Below are 8,891 nucleotides of genomic sequence, written 5' to 3'. Positions count from 1 at the left end.
CGGCCAAAATTGACAAATGGGATCTAATTAAACTAAAGAGCTTCTGCACAGCAAAAGAAACTACCATCAGAGTGAACAGGCAACCTACAGAATGGGAGAAAATTTTTACAATCTACTCCTCTGACAAAGGGCTAATATCCAGAACCTACAGAGAACTCAAACAAATTTACAAGAAAAAAACAAACAACCCCATCAAAAAGTGGGCAAAGGATGTGAACAGACACTTCTCAAAAGAAGACATTTATGCAGCCAACAGACACATGAAAAAATTCTTGTCATCACTGGTCATCAGAGAAATGCAAATCAAAACCACAATCTCACACCAGTTAGAATGGCGATCATTAAAAAGTCAGGAAACGGCCGGGCATGGTGGCTCAAGCCTGTAATCCCAGCACTTTGGGAGGCCGAGACGGGCGGATCACGAGGTCAGGAGTTCGAGACCATCCTGGCTAACACGGTGAAACCCCGTCTCTACTAAAAAATACAAAAAGCTAGCCAGGCGAGGTGGCGGGCGCCTGTAGTCCCAGCTACTTGGGAGGCTGAGGCAGGAGAATGGCGTAAACCCGGGAGGCGGAGCTTGCAGTGAGCTGAGATCCGGCCACTGTACTCCAGCCTGGGCGACAGAGCGAGACTCCGTCTCAAAAAAAAAAAAAAGTCAGGAAACAACAGGTGCTGGAGAGGATGTGGAGAAATAGGAACACTTTTACACTGTTTGTAGGACTGTAAACTAGTTCAACCATTGTGGAAGACAGTGTGGCGATTCCTCAAGGATCTAGAACTAGAAATACCATTTGACCCAGCCATCCCATTACTGGGTATATACCCAAAGGATTATAAATCATGCTGCTATAAAGACACATGCACACGTATGTTTATTGTGGCACTATTCACAATAGCAAAGACTTGGAACCAACCCAAATGTCCATCAATGACAGACTGGATTAAGAAAATGTGGCATATATACACCATGGAATATTATGCAGCCATAAAAAAGGATGAGTTCATGTCCTTTGTAGAGAATATAGGAGATATATTGTAGAGAATATTGTAGAGAATGTAGGAGATACACCTAATGTAAATGACAAGTTAATGGGTACAGCACACCAACATGGCACATGTATACATATGTAACAAACCTGCACATTGTGCACACGTACCCTAGAACATAAAGTATAATAATAAACAAAAGAAAGAAATGTCCAAAAAAAACCATAAGGAAGCGATTGACTTTTGTGTAATAACCGTGTATCCTGTGTCCCTGATGTAACTGCTTATTAGTTCCAGGAGTTTTCTTGGTTAATTCTTTTGGATTTTCTACATAGACAATCACATGATGTGCAAATAAAGGCAATATTATTTCTTTCTTCCTAATCTGTTTACCTTTTGTTTCCTTTTCATCCCCCCACCTAAAAAAAAATCAGTTTATAGTTGTAGTGGATTTGTCTTGCTTGCAACTAAAAGACACTTAGTGAGGATACCACTCTTGATGAAATGAGAAAGAAATGGAAATTTGTTTTCAGTTCTTTCCAACTTCATAAGTTTCCTTTTCCACTCCCATGTCCCAGGTTTGATGCACAGGGATTTCACCCAGGTTAGGCTCTAGGGTCAGAACAAGCAATGCCTGGGCCTTGTGATATCAGCTGCCCATCACACCTCTGCTACAGCCTCACCCTTTTGCCCTGTGAAAGTGAAAGTCAAAATCCCTCCAAGAGAGAAAATTCCCTCAAGAGAGACAAGCCTTTTTAGTGTGGGTGGTACAATGACGAACCGCAAATTCTAAGAATTGTTCAAGAAATCATGCTTTGTGTTGTATTTAAATTATGTCATGGTGGCTTTATTTTCTTTCTACAACTTTAAGAAAGTCCAACCATAGTGTTCTCTAACAAGAGGACATGAACAGTATGTAGAGTAGAAAATACCAAAAGGCTGATCACAAACTCATCTGGAGTTTAAGTGAGAAGATTTAGTTTCCTATAATACTCATTTTCTACAGAGAATTGAACAAACATATTTTCCTATTACAAACACATATTACAATTTTTATACAGGACTAAGCAAAATTTCATTCTCAAAACTATTGAATATGAAAGGGAAGTTGTAATCATGATTATATGAAATAGGATATATAGATTTAAACTTGAGTAAGATCTTCATCCCTGCTGCCTAGTCACTTTGTTTATAATACTCTTTGAATATAATATACACATACTATAATGTATAGATATGTAATAGTGAATATGTAATACTCTCTAGAATGTAAAATATCTTGTAATCTTTATTTTTACTAAGCAAGAAATTTTCAACACAGCATTTATATTCTTCAAGAATTTACATCAACAATTGTTCAGTTTTTCATATCAAAGACAGTTGTAGTTTATATTTCTAAAATTAAGGTTAAAGAAATATGTCTAAAATTTCTGATTTCCAGAATTATCAACACCTTAGCAGACAACATCTCAAAAGGACAGTATGGTTGTAAAACAAAAGAAAAAATACATGATTTTGTCAGTAGTCTCAACCACAGATGGCAAAAGTCTGATGCAAATGCAATTCTTCTGTCTCTGGGACCATAAAAGAGGTTCTAACGCATCAGAGCAGTTTTTCTCACTAAGCCTGGATGAGGTCTCAGAATTCTTTTCAATGCAGCATTCCAGGAAGCCATTATTAGGCTGTTGATGATGGCATCCTATATACCATCTGTGTCAGACTGTGCTTTTTTGTTGTAAATGACAAAATCTTCTGGCTAGTTTATACAAAAGGAGAGTTATAAATGGCTATTAATAGCTCCATAAAATCACTGGGAGGGTTGAAGGTACACAATCTAGACTGAACCTCTCAAAAGAACTGGTATACTAAGGGAGCTGTTGCCAGCAGGGCCCCCAGAAGCACCAGGCCTCTGCCATGATCAGGAAGTTGCTGGGTCCATAGCTGCCCTGCCCCTGCTGGCTGTTGCCGCTATGCTTGCCAGAAGGTCCCCTCTCCCTGCACAAGGCCAACAGCTCTTTTCTCACTTGCTCCTTCCAAGACTCACATCATTGCATCTGCTTAGCAGAGGCTAAGCCACATGAGGAGCTCGAGCGGCAAGTGAGTCTGGAGAATGAGCTTTCCCCTACTACAGGGCAGGAAGACGCACGAGAAAAGGGAATGGAATTGGGCAAGCCAATCTGTAGTTCTGCTTCACCATCAGTCCTCTCCACAAGTAAGCCCTAAAAAGAGGAGAAGGAAACTTTGGGCCATTATAACTTGATGTAGAGTGATCAATTTTCCCAGTTTGCCTAGGACTGAGGGGTTTCCTGGAATGACTAGGAAAGCCTTGGGCAGACCAGAACAAACTGGTTATCCTAACTCAATGACAAGAACCATCAGCATCCAACAACTAGCTCACTTGGTTCCGATTCCACTCTCACCAAGCAAATTTTGGATTGTGATTTGGCCTTCCAGGTGTGTGCCTCAAACACCTTTAGTACAAAGTCTGGTGTATAGTAAGCACTCAATAAATGCCTTATATTCCTGTATTTTTAAAAGTTTGTTTCATTTTAAAATATGTTGGCCAGTTAACTGAAATGTTTCATTTTTCTTGCTAGTTTTTCTTCCCTTTTCACATGCCAGCATATTTTCTTTTGGATGTGGGTGTACATTGTTCTGTTGAGATTTTGCTTAGTTCCCGGTGAGGTAGTTCCCAGTGACAGGTCTTGTCTTGGTGCCTTGTGTCATAGGCACACTCTGGACCACACCTTAGAGCATGAAGCCTCCATTAAGGCTTTCTTCCCTCTCTGAGGCTCTAAGTGGCAGCTACTGTTCTCTCTGGATATCACCTTACTTTGATCCATTTCCATGGCAACACCCTGTGGTATGAATGAGTATCTGCCAAACCTCCTGCTCAAGCCGGCTGTGGTGAAGAGAGGAAGCCTGAGAACTGTGGTCTCCTGAAGAGGAAGGGCATCCCAGTGGTGAAGGAGGCCCACGATGCCAGGGCTAGCTTCTCTTTCTTTACTGCAACTAGAAAGGCTGTGCTTCCTCCAGCAGTGGCCTCCCATCAGGCCTGCCTTTGGGTTGGGAACAGGCTGCACCCTCTGTTTCCAACCTTCCCTCCTTCTTTCATCCCATTCATAATGGTACGTCATCTTCCCTCACAGCCTTTGCTCTTGAGTCTTTGGCCAAGAATGCCTTTCTCTTCCTTCCTCTCCACTCTTGCATTCATTCCCCATCTTTCGAAATATCGCTCAAATGCCGCCTCCTCCCCAAACCTGCCTTGAGTTTCCTCCTCCTGTCAGAATTGGTTCTCCATCTTCTGGGTGCCTAAATGACTTAGTGCTGCTGCTCTGACACCAGTCACATTGAATCTGGTAATATAGTGACAAGTCGTCTCTCCGTATCTGTGAGGAATCAGTTCTAGACCCCTGAATACACCCAAATCCTCAGATGCTCAAGTCCCTGATATAAACTAGTGTAGTATTTGCATATAACCTGCACACATCCTACCATATACTTTAAATATCTCTTGATTGCTAATAATACCTAATACACATAAACGCTGTGTAAATGTCCTTATACTGTATTTTTTTATTTGTATTATTTTTATTGTGGTCTTTTTTTTTTTTTCCAAATATTTTTGACTGAAGTTGGTTGAATCCTAGTATGCAGAAGTCACAGATATGGAGGGCCGCCTGTATTGTATATCTTCTACATTCTCCACTGAATTTTAAGCTCCAAGGATAAAGGGTATAATTCATCTTTGTATGCCCAGTGCCTACTACATTTTTTTTTAAGTGAATTGAATTAACTTCAAAAGGAAGAAACCTTTAGACTTCTTGGACAATTTTCCTCAAGTAGGCTGGACACTCTCATGAGTCAAGGAGCCTTGGCAGAGATGTCAAGGAGAAAAGACCCCTCATTGTTCCTTCCTATATCTCCCTTCAATTGCTTCCTCCTCCATCCTGAAAATGTATAAGAATACATGTTACTCTAATCAGATGGCCTTTTGGGAACAAGCTGCATGAAACTTTTGAGAATATCTGGCTTCATAGCATAAGTTTTAAAAGATAGTCTTTGTTATGCTGGTTGCTCACACATAAAATATAATGCTTAAAACATTGCTGAGGCCGGGCGCGGTGGCTCACGCCTGTAATCCCAGCACTTTGGGAGGCCGAGGCGGGCGGATCACAAGGTCAGGAGATCGAGACCATGGTGAAACCCCGTCTCTACTAAAAATACAAAAAAATTAGCCGGGCGCGGTTGCGGGCGCCTGTAGTCCCAGCTACTCAGGAGGCTGAGGCAGGAGAATGGCGTGAACCCGGGAGGCAGAGCTTGCAGTGAGCCGAGATCGCGCCACTGCACTCCAGCCTGGGCGGCAGAGCGAGACTCCGCCTCAAAAAAAAAAAGAAAAAAAAAAAAATTGCTGAAAAACACGTATATTTTATAACTGGAAAGTCTGGTTTTCAATGGTTTGTGAATATGGAAAGAGCCCTGAGCTATGAGTCAGAACAACTATTAATAATGCCTTAGGAACTAACTAGCTTTGTGGCTGTTGACAAGACATTTCTCCTCCTGAGACTCTGTTTCCTTTATCATGAAATGAAGGTATGGGACAGTGATGTCTGAGGTCTCATTGGCTTTGAAGTTCTGGGAGATTCTGATTTAATGGTTTACTTATAGGTAAAAAGAAGAGAAACTGACTTCGGATGGTGGAGTCTTTCACCCCCTTCCCTTCTGCCAAGGCTGAAAAGCATCCAAATCTCATGGCATTAAGGTCAAAGAAAAGGTGATTTTTTTAAAACTAAGTATAATAAGGAAATTTTTCTCCTCTACATCTAGATATTTCTCCAGAGGGAGCTCACCACAAAAGTTAAGCAGATCACTACTTTAAAAATGTTTTTCTGTTTAAATCGGGGCTATTCCACTGGGGCTGATTTAATCCAGAGAGAGAACAGACCTATCTCTTGTCTCTACTCTGACTCATAAAGGCAACTCTGCTCCACTGATGTCAATCGTTCACTATTTGCATAATAAGTTATTCTAAAAGTTAAAATATCAGGCCCTTAATCACAGAAGAAAGGAAGACTTTTCAGTGAGGCCTTCCAGTGACTGTAGATTTAGAGGGCTCTTGGGACAGCCACTGGGTGGCTATATTAATAAGTTCACACCTAGTTACTATTGATAGGAACAGGAAGCAGGGAAATTCTGGGCAGAAGACAGCAGGTCCCTGGGGAGGTCCCCACTCTCAAGCTGAAACTCTTGATACTGCAGCCCAAAGTGAGACCTTACATCTCTCTTTCCCTGCTCAAATGTTGCCTTTTCCAAAACCACCCATAGCCCACCCTGCTCCTCATTCTGTGCCCATAAAAACCCCAAGCTTGGCCAGCAGAGAGAGGAGAAGCAGCTGGACATCAGGGACTACGATTGGAAGTTGGGGAGAAGCAGCTTGACTTCAGAGGGACAGCTTGACGGCATAGCTTCAGAGAGGAGTCTGACTGGGGATAGCCAGACTTCAGGGGAAGATTACCTTCATACTCCATCCCCTTTTTGGCTCCCCTTCCTGCTGAGAACCACTTTCATTGGCAACAAAGTCCCCTGCATTTACCATTTTCAACTTGGTGCAACCTCATTCCTCCTGGATGCCGGACAAGAACTTGGGTGCCATGAGTGTGGGTGCAAAAGGCTATCACACTGACGCTCCACTGAACTATTAACACTTAAGCTGTCTGCAGATGGCAAAGCTAAAAGGACACTGTAACACTCCTACTGGGGCTTGAGAGGTCACAGGCGCCAGATGCTGCCTTGGGACCTGCACGGAGTTTTGCTCTTGCTGGTGCCCAAAATCACTTGCCCCAACTCCTGCACCTGCTAATCTGTGCGCTCCCCTCCCGTGAGTGAGTGGAATTCACCCCTGCTGGGGCTGAAGTGGCTGGCTAGTTCCAGTGCCCCTGCACTGCAGTTCCCACTTATTAAGGGGTCAGGGAAATATCATAGTTATTTCTGTATCTGTTTCTCTGGGCAGTGTCTAGATTTCTATCTTCTGAAGCTTAAACTCAATGCATAGGAACTTTCTTTTGTGCCTAAGTGATGAACCACTGAAACTAGACTCCTGGGTGTTGTAAACCAAAAATAAAATTCTAAGCCTCCCAACCATCTGAACAGACCCCTTCTCTTAGCCAAGGGCATTCCAAAGTTAACCTGAAAAACTAGTTCAGGCCATGATGGGAAGGCAGGTGTCAGACCTGCCTCATTAAACCCTCCTCCCTTTTGGAATTCAGGAAAAGCCGACCAGCATTAACATCAATATAGACCTTAAAGCTGATAAGAAACATTTACAATCTATTCTCTGCTACCCAGAGAGGCTTCATCTGTATGATAAAACTATGGTCTCCACAACCTTTTATCACAACCCAGACATTTCTTTTCTATTGATCCCAGGTCTTTTGATAAACTCAATTGTCAACCAGAAAAATTTTAAAACTACCTATAACTTGGAAGCTCCACCTCTCCTCCCCACCACCCCAACTTTGAGTTGTCCTGCCTTTCTGGACTGAACCAATGTAGAGCTTCAATGTATTAGATTGATGTCTCATGTCACCATAAAATGTATAAAACCAAGCTGTGCCTTGACCACCTGGGGCACATGTTCTCAGGATCTCCTGAGGGCTGTGTCACAGGACACGGTCACTCATATTTGGCTCAGAACAAATTTCTTCAAATATTTTACAGAGTTTGATTCTTTTCATCAACAAGTAGGAGGCAGAATCAGGTGGGTCAGTTGTTGGTTTGAATGTGGGACATGAGGGCCAGGAAGCAAGGAGTAGCACCTAGGGCACTGTCTTGATCAACTGGGTAGAAGGTCACCAAGACAGGAAATGCTGGTGAAGCCAGTTTGGGAGGAAGAAAGAGAAGGAAGGAGAGAGGGCAGTAATGGGCTGTGTCTGACTAGAGAAGAAGAGATAAGATGCAGACACTGTCCTCTCTCTAGCCTCATAGCTTCTTCTTTCATACTCCAAAACTGTCTGCTTTGATTCCACAAAAACTGTCTCCCAAAAGTGTTCTAAGCCTTTAAAATCCCTTGAAATCTTATTGGAGCAGCAGTGGAAAGCATACTGTATTGAGGTTTGGGGAGAAAGTGGGGTACAACTTGGTCCTGGTCTACCAACCTGCTGTGCCAACTTGGAGCTGTCTCCTAACCTGAGTGTCAGTTTCATTTTCTGTGAAATGGGACATTTGGATATGAGGTTGTCTAGGGTAATTCTCTAATAGTTGTCCAATTTTCTAATTCCTTATTATTCAATAATCGCCTTTGTCAAAGCTGCATGGTACATGTTTTAAAAATAGAATGTTATGAGTGAATGGTTACACTGCAATGTTTATTTACCTAATTTGAAGAGTTAGTATAGGTTGTGGTTAAATATTTGGGCTCTAGAGCCAGATTACCTCAATTCAAATATCATCTCAGCCACTTGCTGGGTGTGTGACCATGGCAAGTTACTAAACTTCTCTGTGCCTCAGTTTCCCTATCTGCAAAATGGTCATGGGATTAGTATACAACAATCATATGAATTAACACAAGTGAAGTACTCTATGTGTTTGATTATTATTTAGAGTATTCTTTAACCTTCAGTTTTTTATATGTAAAATAGGATTGCTAATAACTCATGGATAAGAATGTAGGGGAAATAAAATAAAACCACTTGTCTGTTAAAAGCATGCAACACACAGCCTATCTCTCCATAAGTGCTCAATAAATGTGTGTAAATAGACAGCCAAATGGCCACAGCTAGAACCTGACCCCCACTTCCATTTAAATTTCCAAAGAGCAAACTGAGACCTCATGTTCTTTTCATATGTATTTGCCACAGAAGAGAAATAAATCAGGTGCTGTGCTATCGTTTTCCTCCTGGTGCTTG

General features: G+C 42.0%; 1 pseudogene; it reads right to left on the bottom strand.

Annotated features, from left to right (window-relative positions):
- Positions 1 to 428: 428 nt before the first annotated feature.
- Positions 429 to 5,340, bottom strand: LOC117086813 (annotated as a pseudogene).
- Positions 5,341 to 8,891: the final 3,551 nt, after the last annotated feature.

Source organism: Trachypithecus francoisi, unplaced genomic scaffold, assembly GCF_009764315.1.
Source record: "Trachypithecus francoisi isolate TF-2019V2 unplaced genomic scaffold, Tfra_2.0 Lachesis_group10, whole genome shotgun sequence".
In the NCBI taxonomy this organism is placed as follows: Eukaryota; Metazoa; Chordata; class Mammalia; order Primates; family Cercopithecidae; genus Trachypithecus; species Trachypithecus francoisi.
This window is presented reverse-complemented; position numbering and strand designations above follow the sequence as displayed.